Source organism: Triturus cristatus, chromosome 11 (genome assembly GCF_964204655.1).
Source record: "Triturus cristatus chromosome 11, aTriCri1.1, whole genome shotgun sequence".
NCBI lineage: Eukaryota > Metazoa > Chordata > Amphibia > Caudata > Salamandridae > Triturus > Triturus cristatus.
The window spans coordinates 383,383,059-383,398,154 of NC_140594.1; positions in this window are offsets into that span (position 1 = coordinate 383,383,059).

Below are 15,096 nucleotides of genomic sequence, written 5' to 3' on the forward strand. Positions count from 1 at the left end.
GCCCCAGCGATTCCCTAGGCCTAGGCCTATTCTATTTCCGTGACAGTGGTTCTTATACCACTTACTTAGTATATGGTTTGCGTGGCCCCTAGGGCCTAACTGTATTACTTACCTGTGTGACTTAATGTATGCTTAAATAAGACTGTGTTGTACTTACCTCTAATCTCATAAAGAGTGCTGAGGGTTTGACTAGAATAAATACACTTTATTTTATATATATATCTGTTGTGGTGTCCTTTCATTTGGTATTCAAGGGATTATATATGGTATCACAGCTGGCTTCACATGCCATTCAGAGTTTAGCCTAAGACTGCTCTTGTCCATGCTACCACTAGGATAGCTGGTCTATAAGGTTGACTTTACAACCAATCACCATAAGGGTATTTGGACTGATATAAGGTGTACACTAGAACTAGTGACATCATACATCAGGCCAACTGCTCACAGTGAACGCTTGTATTTCACCAACCCTTCTAAGGGAAGTGATAGCTACGAGGAAAGCTGTTTTCCAGGTGAGGAACTGTAGCTCACATTTATGCATTGGTTCGAAGGGCGGACCCATTAGCCTTGTAAGAACTACATTTAGATTCCATACAGGGGAAGGTGGTGCCCTGGGAGGAATTACTCGTTTAAGACCTTCCATAAAGGCTTTAATAGCGGGCACTCTGAACAGTGATAAATGCTGTCTGTTTTGTAGATAAGCAGCAATCGCTGCTAGGTGTAGGCGTATGGAAGAATATGCCAGGTTACACCTGTGAAGATGGAGCAGATAGCATATGATGTGCTGTATGGATGCATCTAAAGGGTTGATTGTATTGTTACGGCAGTAAACCACAAATTCTTCCACTTTGCGGCATAGCATGCTCGAGTGGTAGGACGTCTGGCTTCCTTGATAATGTTCATGCAATCAGGGGGAAGGTTAAGGTACCCAAATTCTAAGATTTCAGGAGCCAGATCGCAAGGTTGAGCTGAGCTGGGTCCGGGTGCCTGATTTCTCCATGGTTCGGAGTTAGGAGGCATGGGGACAGGTGCAGTTTTTGATGTGGTACCACTGAGAGCTGTAGTAGTGTGGTGTACCACGGCTGCCTGGCCCATGTTGGAGCTACCAGAATGAGTGTGAGGGAGTGCTGTTGTAGCTTCCTTACCACTAATGGAATTAGCGGGAGAGGTGGAAAGGCGTATGCAAATTTGCCTGACCAGTTCATCCATATCGCATTGCCTTTGGACAATGGGTGTGGGTATCTGGCGGCGAAGCTTGGGCATTTTTTGTTTTCGTGGGTGGCGAAGAGATCTATTTGAGGATGCCCCCACTTTTGGAAGAATGGGCGAAGAACCTGTGGATGCAGTGCCCATTCGTGTAGTTGTTGCGTTTGTCTGCTGAGCAGATCTGCCATGGTGTTTTGTACGCCTGGAACATGCTGTGCCAGGAGAAAGATGTTTTGAGGAATTGCCCATCTCCATATGCTCTGGGCTAAGCGGGAGAGCTGGGGAGAGTGTGTCCCCCCCTGTTTTTGGATATAATACATTGCAGTCATATTGTCTGTGCGAATGAGGACTGCTTTGGCCGAAATCTGTTTTTGAAAAGATTTTAGGGCTAGAAAGATTGCCAAGAGCTCCAGATGGTTGATGTGGAGCGACTTTTGCTGTGGCGTCCATAGACCTTGCATTGTGAGGTGTAAGAGGTGCGCTCCCCAGCCGGAGAGAGACGCGTCCGCTGTTAGAATCACCTGAGGAACCGGGTCCAGGAACGGCCGCCCTTTGGAAAGGTTTGTGGTGTTCCACCACTGCAGAGAGTGATGGGTGCGGCCGTCCACCAACACCAGATCCGTCAGCTGACCCTGGGCCTGGTTCCACTGACGTGCTAGGCACTCTTGGAGTGGACGCATGTGGAGTCTTGCATGGGACACTATGAAAATGCAAGATGCCATCATTCCTATGAGCTTCATAAACACTCTTGCTGGAAGAGAGTGTTGAGGAAGGAATGTTTTGCGCAAGGCTTGTATGCTTGCGATTCTGGCTGAGTTTGGATAGGCAATACCTTTGGAGGTGTCTATAGTGGCCCCGAGATATTGCTTTGTGTGAGATGGTAGGAGGTGGGACTTTTGGTAGTTCACCGTGAAGCCTAGCCGGTGGAGCAGTTGAATGGTGCTGTTGGTATGTTGCACACATTGGTTGTAGGACGCGGCTTTTATGAGCCAGTCGTCTAAGTAAGGGAAGGAACGCGTTACTTACCTGTAACTGCGGTTATCCAGTATTGGTATCTTTCATAGATTCACATGCCTGAATCATTCCCCGTCGTCGGGAATGGGAGTCACCGGTAAATAACAAAGTAATGTCCAGAAGACATAAGACAGCCATAGGCCTGAGAGGCATTAGCTTAGTAAGCTATCCACGTCCTTATGTAAAAAAGGACCAAATTTTGGCCAGAGCCAATCAGCTAACACCACCCTCTAGAACCTTCCTGGTAGGAGCTCTAGTCCCTCAGATTTTCGTGAGCACAGTGCTAAGCAGCTGTATACTGAGAGATCCGAGAAAGCCCTTCCAGGGGAGGCGGGTGGGTTGCATGTGAATCTATGAAAGATACCAATACTGGATAACCGCAGTTACAGGTAAGTAACGCGTTCCTTATCCAGTATTAGGGTATCTTTCATAGATTCACATGCCTGAATCAGAGTAGCAAGCAGTGAAAAAAGCACATTTCGAAAGATATGGATAACATACAGGTATTAGATAACCACATCTATCTGAGATAAACAACAGTGCTACTGTAAAGCAATGAATAAGTAATGCATACATTATAGTGCAAAATGTGCATAAACTCAGGATGGTGGGATGAAAGAAAGGGCTCACCTCTATTAAAAAGATGACGTAGTACCGCTTGACCCACTGACGCATCCTTCATGATCTCCGCATCCAGGCAGTAATGCTTGGTGAAGGTATGCGGCGTCTTCCATGTGGCCGCTTTACAAATGTCCACAATGGGCACCCCAGCAAAAAGAGCCATGGAAGTAGGCATGGCCCTTGTGGAGTGGGCACGGACCGTTGTTCTCAACGGACGTCCTGCCTGTTGGTGACAGAGGGAAATGGCCGAAGAAATCCAGCGGGAAATGCTCTGTTTTGTGAGCGGAAGCCCTCTTCGAGGTCTGCTGTAGGCTATGAATAGCTGATTTGATTTGATTTACGAAAAGATTTCGTTCTCTCAATGTAAAATTTCAAGCAACGTTGAATGTCTAGTGAATGTAGAGTTCGTTCCGCCACTGTTTGTGGATTTGGGAAGAATGATTGTAAAACAATAGGTTCGTTGAGGTGGAAGTGAGATGGAACCTTGGGAATGAAAGCTGGATTGGGGAGACATTGACTGACCTGTGAGCGCGAGCTCTGTCCTGCGAGGTCCTTCCTGTTGGGCTGTTTGTTCTGCGGCTGCACCTCGCGGAACCCGCTCCGCGGGTCCCGCTTCGCCCGTGTGCCTGGGCGCATCGTTGCTGATTCCTGACAGGGGAGCTGCCTGAATCTCGGGGAGCAGGGCTGCGAGCGCCAGGTGAGGATCAGGGACTCCATTGCCCAGGAGTCCCTGTGCTGCCATCATTTCCTGCACCTGGACGCTCTCCCTGCTGGCCACGCCCCCTAAGCACAGCTGAAAAGAGCCTGCTTGTCCCTAGCTCTTTGGGAGACATTGACTGACCTGTGAGCGCGAGCTCTGTCCTGCGAGGTCCTTCCTGTTGGGCTGTTTGTTCTGCGGCTGCACCTCGCGGAACCCGCTCCGCGGGTCCCGCTTCGCCCGTGTGCCTGGGCGCATCGTTGCTGATTCCTGACAGGGGAGCTGCCTGAATCTCGGGGAGCAGGGCTGCGAGCGCCAGGTGAGGATCAGGGACTCCATTGCCCAGGAGTCCCTGTGCTGCCATCATTTCCTGCACCTGGACGCTCTCCCTGCTGGCCACGCCCCCTAAGCACAGCTGAAAAGAGCCTGCTTGTCCCTAGCTCTTTGGGAGACATTGACTGACCTGTGAGCGCGAGCTCTGTCCTGCGAGGTCCTTCCTGTTGGGCTGTTTGTTCTGCGGCTGCACCTCGCGGAACCCGCTCCGCGGGTCCCGCTTCGCCCGTGTGCCTGGGCGCATCGTTGCTGATTCCTGACAGGGGAGCTGCCTGAATCTCGGGGAGCAGGGCTGCGAGCGCCAGGTGAGGATCAGGGACTCCATTGCCCAGGAGTCCCTGTGCTGCCATCATTTCCTGCACCTGGACGCTCTCCCTGCTGGCCACGCCCCCTAAGCACCCTCCCCCTATATCAGGTGCAGCTTCTTCCGCGGCGCGGGAGCGCGCGGGAGGGCGCCGGGAGAAGCCCGGGACAAGGGCGGGACAGTCTGTGGCCGTCCGGGGCCGAAGGTGGCCGGGCTGGGCCTACCCTCTTGGATTGAGCTTCCGACCCCTGGTCTCTTACACTCGGTGGAGCCGCCCGCCGAGTTTAATTTATTGTGAACATTATGCCGTCCCCTGCAAGGGAGAGGACCCCACTAAAACCGGGTGGAGCAAAGAATAGGACTCTAGAGAATTATTTCTCCCGGGCAGTGGGGGAGGGGGACAAAGAGTGTAATCTGTCCAGGTTAAGGGCAGAACGGAGACGCTCAATAGATAATATGAAAAACACGCCCCTCGGAGACCAACTTATTTTACCAAGGGAGGAGTTGTCCCGAATTGATGATGTCCCACTATTGCTGAGGGATTGCACTAACATGTCACCAGTTGAAGCCTTGAGTATAGCCCCAGAAATTAGTTCTAGCCCCCCAAGGGTGACCATTGATTTAGTGTCCCAACCCCCTCCGGCCCCTCCAGCCTCGAAGATTAGGAAAACTAAATCTAAGCCAACTAACACACAAGTAGCCTTGGGACCTCCTCCAAATAAACGTAGGAGGAAATCGAGGGGAGTTCAAGGAAAGAGCAAACCCAAGGTTCCACACTCGGATTTTGGGAAGTTTTTAAAAACCCCCACATTAGTAGAGAAACCATTGGTCGATTTACACCCTAAACCCATTGCTCATGAGGATCCAGCTCCTATTATGATAAAAGACACAGGAGTTGGTATTGCTAATATTCCCTTGTCTGTTGTCCCGCTGGGAAACCTAGAATTTTTGCTAAGGTCCCTGTTATTACCGATCAGCGAGAGTATTAAAAAGATTGAGATCAGACTAACCATTTTAGAGGCCACATTGGGCAGTCTGAAAACTCCAGCTGGCAGACAGGGAAGGCAATTAGAGTCCACTCCCTCCACTGTAGCCCCTAAGCAGTCGGTAAATAGTGTCGCCAATCCAGTCCCTCCACAAGCTGTGAATGTGGCACCCTCGCAACAACCCACAAGGCCAAAGCCTGCAACAGCTAAGCCCCCTAACACCAATATGCCCAACCCTCCTTTAGGATCTGTACCCCCGGCACAGCCGGTAGACAAGAGCACCCCGACCCCTTTAATGAAGCTCACCCTGAGACCACGCAGACCCAATTTACCTCCAGAGACCAATGCTTTTACTGTCGTTATGGCAGGTGTCCCCCCACTTGAGGAAGGAGAAACGGAGGACTTTTGTGCCCTAAAAAGTAGGGTAATCAAGTGGTTAAACATAAATAGACCCCTCCCGACACACTTTAATAACGAAATTATAATGGTAAGAAGGGTACCATGGGTGGGAAGAACACAAAAATCCATTAAAGGGGACTGCATACTGGTGAGTTTTAGGGACACAGGAACGGTGTCCCATATATGTCAAGGGAAAAACAGATCTAGGGAATCCACCATCCAAACCCTCCATGTGTCGTTCTTTTTTCCCATCATCCCAGTCCTATCTCAGCAACCCCAAACTCATGACAACTGGGAGAGGGTTGGCAGGAGGGGGAGTCACCAGGCCTTTAACCCTAGGCCGTTTTTTGGCCGACCTGAACAACCCTTTTTTTCCTATAACCGGTTCCATTGCCTAAATGGCCTTGAAGGGGTCGATTGACAGACAGACAATGCCCCCCAGGGTTGTATAGAAATTGGAGGTACGGTAGAAAGACTGGAGGAGCAAAGATCCAAGGCTCAGCAAATCCAGGTGGTTGGTGAGGGGGAACCAAACTGCGTTGTGCCAAAGGAAATAGTTGTAGACAAGACAGGAGGGGGACATGGGCAGGGAATGCAAAGATCAATGTGGGAAAGAAGACCAAGGGCCCAGGGGGGTGCTGAATGGAGTGGAGAGGGTGTGAGACTTATCTCATGGAATATAGCGGGCAAATTCAACAATAAGGAATGGGTGGACTTCATTAGAACATTTCACATTATATGTGTACAGGAGACATGGGCTGTGGAGAATAACTACCATCTGCAGGGGTACAAGTGTTTTTTTGTTCCCGCCCGAAAATCTAGCTCAGGGAGAGCAATGGGCGGTTTGTCCATCTATGTAGATTTAGACCTGCCAGGCACCTGGTCCTTTCCAGACTGGTTCTCATATGGGATACAGGCGGTTCGGTTCCAGGGAAAGGGGTTACGTTTCTCTGTTTTTAACATATATAGCACCGAGTTAGAAAATAGCCACACCCCGGTATTAACTGAACTCGACCAAAGGTTAGGAAAAGAAATCATATCCCAGAATAAGGGACCGTCTGGTGGACTGCTTGTGGTGGGGGATTTTAATTGTCACCTTTGTCCGGCACTGGTCAAAAAGAACACAGATTGGGCGCAATGCCCAATTGAGAAGGGACCGCATTTTTCTCACTCGCCTACTGGGTCGGCTCTTAGGTTGCTTCGGTTTAAGTACGACCTAGAGCACACCATTAATATGGTAGACCCACAGTCGGATGGTACACTCCCACCAACTTTTAAGGGCAGGGGCTGCTCGTCTATTATAGATTATATTCTGGTCTCGAGATCCCTGGTTAATAAAGTAGTCAGTGTAGGGATAGACTGGAACACTTTCAGCGACCATAACCCGCTTGTTTTAATGCTCGCATATAGGGCGGGTATTGGCTCCAATGCCCATCGTTCAATCGTGGAGAGGGTCACCGATCAAGGCAGGAGACTGAAATGGTCCAAAATAGATGGGGCAAAGTTCTATAAAAACCTGAGCGATAAGGGTCTGCTGGCCATAAATGAATGTTTGGATCTGGAAGTCCAGGGACCAAGGTTATTAGAAGCATTTAACCATATTGCCAACCTGATAGACGGATTACTAAGGTCCAGTGCGCCCACGCGTAATCTGGTCAATCCCCGGTGGTTTGATAAAGATTGTTCCAAGGCACTGAGGGAACTGAAATGCTCCCTTAAGTCAAAACCACGAGATCCACAAGTAATCAGGACATGCAGAGAAAAATATAAAAAAGAGACCAAAAGGAGGAAACTCACCCTGCAGGCAGAAGCTTGGGCAGATCTGAGAGAGGCAGGGGAAAGAAGGGACCTAGCGGGGTTCTGGAGAATCATCAATAAACCGACCTTTCAAGAAAATGATTCTCCGGAGATAGGGGCTAACATCCTCCCGGAGCAGTGGGTTACACACTTTAGGAGCCTGTATAACCATGAATCGGGTCCCCACGTAGAGTCATCAGTAACCCCAAGTCAGGCTCCTCCGGTAGTATTTACTCTTAAGGAGATCACGGCAGGGATGGAGAGTCTAACTAAGAATAAAGCCCCGGGCCCAGATGGAATTCCCCCTGACCTTTTTCTTAGTAATATAGATCTTTGGGCCCCACTGATAACCAGGGTCCTAAACACTGCTATCACCTGCGGTCTCCCTCCATCATGGTCTAAAGCGATCATTGTGCCAATCTTTAAAAAGGGCAACAAGGACGACCCCAAGTGTTATCGGCCTATTTCCCTGATTGACGTCTCGGCTAAACTTCTGGGAAGGGCACTCCTGAACAGATTGTCCGAGTGGACCGAAGAGAACATCTTCTCGGACACTCAATATGGGTTCAGGTCAGGGAGGTCCACCAGCGACCAATGCCTGAACCTATATATGCTGACTGCCAAATATACTCTGGCCAGTAAGGAACCCATTTATATGGGATTCATGGACCTGGCAGCAGCATTCGATCACGTCAACAGAGGGAAGTTGTGGGACATGATGGCAGGGATGGGGATCGAGAGCGGCCTAATTACCATACTAAGAGAGCTGCATAGCGACACCACGGCTAGAGTTAGATTTAACAGGGAGGGAGGTTTGACGGACTCCTTTCCATGCAAAAGTGGAGTCAGACAAGGTTGTATTCTTGCCCCTTTTTTGTTCTCCCTTTACATTAATAATTTGGAACAGTTTCTTTTGGGCTTAAAGGCAGATTCCCCAAGGGTTGGGACGCGGCAAATCCCTGTCCTGCTTTACGCAGACGACGCGGTCTTGCTGGCGCGTACACCACGAAGCCTACAGATTCTGATAGATGGGTTCGTCAAGTTTATGAGCGATCTGGACTTATCTGTCAACCTAAGCAAATCTTACGTGCTCCTGGCAGGCAAAAAACCTTCCTCAAAATTTTCTTACACAATAGGCTCCCATTGTTTAGAGGAGGTTAAAACGTTCTCCTATCTCGGAGTAACCTTTGATGGTGCTCTTCAATTTAACTCCTTGGTGGAAGAGCGCTGTAACAAAATGATTGCCTCTAACGGGGCAATAGCCGGATATGGCAGGAGGTTGGGCAGATGGAGTCCGGAACAGGTGATGAACCTGTACGGCTCCATAACATGCGCTAAAGTAAGCTATGGGGCAGAAGTTTGGGGCTTCGTGAATACCTCTAGAATTGACCAGGAAGAGAACAAACATCTGAAATCTATCCTGAGGGTACCACCCAGCACTGCTGGACTCATAGCTCACAGGGAGCTAGGGAGGCCATATCTGGTCGATTTGTTAAAACTCAGGCCAATTGTGGCGTGGCTAAAAATCTGGGTAAATCCAGACGCGCATCTAAGTAGAAAAATCTTACTGGACTGCCTAGGTAGGACCCACTGCATGCGCATCCCATGGCTCAAATATGTGAGAAACACTCTTGAGGAACTAGGGTTTGGAAACCTCTTCAAGAACCCCACCACCATTTCAGCACAGCACAAGAAACAAGTAGGGGAAATTTTCCTAGAGCGGAAAACCCAATGCCGTGCTCGGGCTGAAGGGGAAAAAAAGTCAATAAGGGCTCATACTTTGGTGAAGAGTGTAGAGGGTATGGAGCCCTACCTGTATCTTGTACACAATTCACAGGACAGATTTCTTATGTGCCGTTTCAGACTGAGCCTACTTCCTTTTATGTTGGCCTCGCCAGCAGGTTTTACCATGTCAATCGAGCAGAAGGGACCCTGCGGCTGCGACAATCGGTCTCCGCAGGACTCCCTTCATTTTACTTTGCTCTGTCCCTATTATTCAATGCCCAGGCGTAGATTCCTAGTAGACATCCTAAAAAAGGCTCACCTGGAACATGCCAGAGATGCACTAATCTACTTGCAAAAAGCTTCTGACCCGCTAACCTTGTGTTGTGTTATGAATTTTATCAAGGTTGCGGTCCGACTAAGGAAGACGAGGGGAGAGGATTAAAAGACTTGTGACTCCCTGTTTTAAATTTACAGCCTTGTATGTTTGTATTTTATTGTTATTTATGCACAAGGATCTTGACTAATATTTAATGCCGTTTTATCTATGTATATGTATGTGTGCTTTTATGGTGTTTTTTAATCACCGAATAAAGATTCTTGAATTGAATTGAATTGAAAGCTGGATTTGTGCGGAGAAGGACTCTATCCTTTTTGAATTGCAGGAATGGGTCCTGGATAGAGAACGCTTGGAGCTCCCCCACTCGCCTTGCCGAGGTAAGAGCTAGTAGAAGTGCCACCTTCCAGGAAACAAATTTAAGGTCAGCTCTGTGGATGGGCTCAAACGGGTGCTTCATTAGTTGAGCTAGAACTATGTTAAGGTGCCAAGCCGGTGGAACAGGCTTTACTGGAGGGAATGTGCGAAACAGTCCTTTCATGAATTGCTTTATGAGTCTATGAGACCATAAAGAGGGGCCGGAAGAAGATCTTCTGAAACGTGAGATTGCAGCTAGGTGAACTTTAATGGAGGCATGAGCAAGACCAGATTCTGCCAGATGTAAAAGGTAGGGTAAGACTTGTCCTGGGGTGGAAGAGAAAGGATGCAACCTATTCGTCTTACATCAGATACAGAATCTTTTCCACTTGAGTGAGTATGTCTTGTTGGTACTATCTGCTCGAGCCCGAGCCAGAATTCGTCTGCAGTCTGGAGGAATGTCTAGGCCCCGAAACTCTCTGAACTCAGGAGCCAAGCTGATAACCTGAGAGAGGCTAGATCCGGATGTTGAATCTGCTGATCGCTGAGCGTCAGAAGAGATGGAAACGTTTTCAGTCTGATCGGAGGTTCCTGGGAGAGGAGGTGAAGTTCCGAGAACCAGTGTTGGCGTGGCCAAGCTGGAGCTATCAATATCAAAGTGCAAGGTTCCGCCTTCATCTTCCGTAGTACCCTGGGGATCAGGGGAAATGGCGGAAAGGCGTATGCAAAGACGTTGCACCATGCTATCGAAAAGGCATTCCCCAGGGATCCTGGTTGGGGATGCCAGCTTGCAAAGTATTGGCATTTGGCGTTGCGTTGGGTGGCGAATAGGTCCAGCCGAGGCGTGCCCCATTGGGCGAAGATATTGTTGAGGACCTGCTGATCCAGTTCCCACTCGTGGCACGCTGCCTGCCTCCTGCTTAGATAATCTGCCAACACGTTGTGGGTGCCTGGAACATAATCTGCTCGGAGAGAGATGTTGTGGCGGAGCAGCCAGTTCCAAATTTTTTGCGATTCACGCGAAAGCGTCAGTGAACGAGTCCCTCCCTGCTTGTTCAGGTAGTGCATTGTCGTGGTGTTGTCTGTCCGGACAAGCACTACTGAGTTCTTTATCCTCGGGAGGAAAGCCACTGGAGCTAGGTAGACTGCTCGGAGCTCTAAAAGGTTGATATGAAGCATTTTCTCCGAAGGGGACCACTTTCTGCTTATCTGTAGCTCCTGAAGGAAAGCTCCCCAGCCTTCTAAGGAGGCGTCCGTGGTGATTATATGGGGAGTAGCAGGAAGCAAGAAAGGCAAGCCTTGCGAAAGGTTCTTGTGGCAAACCCACCATTGCAGAGCCTGTTTGATCGCCGGGGTTACTTGGATGACGTCGTCGAAAGACCCTGTACACTGGATCCACTGGTTCGACAGAGCCTCTTGTAGGGGTCGCATCCGTAAGCGGCAATGTGGGATTAATAGAATGCAGGAGGACATCATCCCGAGGAGGGATTTGAAGAGGCGCACCGACAGCGTCTTTCTTGTCATTACCTGGAGTGCCAGAGATTGAAGTTTGTCCTGGCGTTCCTGTGACGGGAATGCTTTCCTGTGGATGGTGTCTAGTGTAGCTCCCAAAAATTGTATGCATTGGGATGGTTGCAATGGTTGCAGGACAGATTTGTCGTGGTTGAGAGTGAGCCCCAGTGACTCGAAGAGTGTCAGACAAGCGTTGGAAGATCTTATCACGCCTTCTTGAGATGGGGACTTGATAAGCCAGTCGTCTAAATACGGGAAGACTTGGTGGTGGAAACGGCGTAGGTACGCCGCCACTGGTGCTAGGCATTTGGTGAAAATGCGTGGCGCCGATTTGAGCCCAAATGGCAGAACCCGAAACTGGTAATGCCTGCCCGCCACCATGAAACGCAGGAACTTCTTGTGGTTGCGGTGTATTGGGACATGAAAATAGGCGTCTTGAAGGTCCACCGACACCATGTAGTCGTTTGCGTTGAGTAAATGCAAAACCTCCTGTATGGTGATCATTCGAAACGACTTTTTTCAGAAATTTGTTGAGATTTCTGAGGTCCAATATGGGTCTCCATTTTTTCTCTTTCTTTCGGATGAGAAAGAAATGGGAGTAGAACCCTCTCCCTCGTTGGCTTTGGAGAACTTTCTCTATAGCTCCCTTTAGAAGCATAATCTTTATTTCTTGGAGCAATGGGCGTAGGTTTTTGTGAGTCCTTTGGCGTGCAGGAGTTTGAGGAGGAATTTGTATGAATTCCAGGGAATGGCCGAATTGTATTAATTGGAGGACCCATCGGTCCGTAGTTATCGTTTGCCAATTTTTTGAGAAAATGTGAGATTTTTCCGCCAATCTTGTAGGGTGGAGCCAAGTTTGAGACCGGCTGCATCCGGAAGTCATTGCCGCCGCGCGGCACCCTTTTGTCTTCCTCCTCTAGCACGAAAGTAAGTTTTGTGGTAAGAAGAGTGTTGTCGCTGCTGATATTGTGGACGGTACTGCTGGGAAGAGGAGAAAGAGGAACGCTGTTGAAAGTCTCCTCTGGTGGAAGTCTGACCTCTTCCTCTTGACCCACGAAAGGAAGGGTTCCGAGATTGCAGAGACCCCAGGGCTCTGGCAGTATCTGTATCTTTTTTGATACCTTGCAATGCCTCGTCAATAAGAGAACCGAATAGAAGCTGGCCATCATAAGGCATGTCCAGGACTTTTGTCTGGACCTCCGGCCTGAAAGAAGTTGCCTTGAGCCAACCCTGGCGCCGGAGAACAGCCGCACCCGCCAGCTGCCTAAAACCTGTGGAAGCAATATCCATTGCACAGTCTATCAGTTCCGTGGCAGATCTTTCACCCTCCAACAGAATCTTCCTTGCCTCTTCTTTTGATTCAGAAGGCAAATCCTCTAGGTATGGGGCAATGTCCGCCCACATCTGTCGGTTGTACCGTCCCAATAGTGCAGTAGCGTTGGAGGCACGCACTGTTAAGGCTGACATAGAGGAGAAACGTTTCCCTATGTTATCCATACGTCGTCCTTCTTTATCCGGCGGAGCTGTCAACAGCGCAGCTGGGTTGTTTGACCTCCTCTGCGCAGCCTGAGTGATAACAGAGTCCGGCTTTGGATGGCCTGTAAGACAAACCGGAGCAGTGTCTGGAGCTTTATATTTCTTGCCCAGGCGTGGTAGAACCGGTGGTACTGATGAAGGGTTCTGCATTATTTTTATGCCCTGGTCCCAAATATAATCAATTATCGGGATTGCCCGGACGGACTTCTTGAAGGGTTCCTTAAAGTCATATAAGAAACACTCTTGTTGATGTGAAGGTATCGGGATCTGGAAGCGCTGGGCCGCTCTTTCAATGATGTTGTGGAAACCGCCGATGTCGTCGGGCGGTGAGTCGGCTGTGGTAGGGACTGGCGAAACCGGACCTGGAAGGATGTAATCATCCCATTCATCTTGTTGGGATTGGACGTCCTGGAGTTCTCCTTCCTCTGGTTCCTGTTCCTCCTCCTCCTCCTCGTCGTCCGTGGTGGGGCGAGGCGGAGATGCCCTCCTCTCCGGTTGCAAAAGTAGTGGAGGCGGTCGTGGCCGTTGAGTGGAAGGCCCCGCAGGCATCGGTGGAGGTGCTTGAGTCGGAAATCGCTGTTTATAGTCCGATATTAAGAACTGAAGGTCTGTGACCAAGGATGCCGGTAGACACACCATGGAAGGTGGAGGCGGCATGTATTCTTGATGAGGAACCTCCTCATAATCCTGGGGAATGTCTTCGTAATCCGAGACATCCTGGTACTTTACATGGAGCTGTGATGGACTAGTCGCCACAGGAAAGAGACTAGCATCGTCCGAATCCTCCTCTTCAAAGAGGCGAGTAGGAGGCAAGGTTGGGACCTTACTGGGTGAAGTGAGGGCCGGAGTTAATGCACGTTTCGTTATTTGTACATGCACAAATGTACTCTGGTCTTCCGTGTCCATACCCCTCAAGGGGTTCGATGGTATAGCTGTAACCGACGTTACAGGTATCAATGTCGTCGACGGGATCGTCGTCGGGGTCGTCGTCAGCGACGAGGACGATGAAAACGGTTTCCTCGTAGACGATGGCGTCGACGATTGCGTCCACGACGGCGTCAGCGGTGATGTTCTCGTCGACGGTACCCTCGTCGTCGACGGTGTCTTCGCCGTTGGCAGCTTCGTCGACGGAGTCCTCGTCGTCGACGATGTTGTTGTCGACGATGGAGCTCTCGTCGACGGTGTCGTCGACAGCTTATTCGACGACGACGATGATGACTTTTTTATGGCTAACGTCGACGAGATTGTCTTGCCTGCCGTCGACGATGGAGTTGTCGTCGTCGAGGACATGGAATGAGATGTCATCGTCGATAGAGTCGTCGTCGACTATGTAACTGAAATCGCTATCGACGGAGATTTTCTCGTCGACGCTACTGTCGACATTGTTGAAGGTGTGGGGCATCACCTTAGGAGACGAGCTCCCTGGAATAGGCGAATCCTGGACCTCTGAAGACTTTTTCTGTGTCTTCTTTTGAGGTGGCTGCGATGAAGGGCCCGGCGATGCCACCCTTGGTCTTTTACGTGAAGAGTGAGACGAAACTGAGGAACTCTCACTCTCCTCAGAGAACACCACAGCCTCCTTGTCCTTTAGCCTTTGCAGCCAGATTAAAAGGCGCCCCTCTCGGTCTTTCAAGGTCTTAGAAGAGAAAGTCCGACATACCTTGCAGTCCTTAGAACTGTGACTGGGATAGAGGCAATACAAGCAGTCCTTGTGTTGGTCGTCGATATGTAGCCTCTTCTTTCCGCAAGAGGCACAGGGCCTGAATAAACCCTTCTTAGGTGTATCAGCCATGCTGAAAATCCAGAAAGTTGAGAAGAAATACTGTTAAATCCAAGGAAATGAGCAGAGCTCAGTGGAGACTCCCTTAGCACGACGTGCGGTAGAAAATCTGAGGGACTAGAGCTCCTACCAGGAAGGTTCTAGAGGGTGGTGTTAGCTGATTGGCTCTGGCCAAAATGTGGTCCATTTTTACATAAGGACGTGGATAGCTTACTAAGCTAAGGCCTCTGAGGCCTATGGCTGTCTTATGTCTTCTGGACATTACTTTGTTATTTACCGGTGACTCCCATTCCAGACGACGGGGAATGATTCAGGCATGTGAATCTATGAAAGATACCCTAATACTGGATAAGACGTGAATATGTTGACGTCTGAGGTGTGCTGCTACAACTGCTAGGCATTTGGTAAACACCCGTGGTGCGGTGGTGACCCCGAAGGGGAGAACTGTGAACTGGTAATGTTGACCGTCCACCACAAACCTGAGGTACTTTCTGT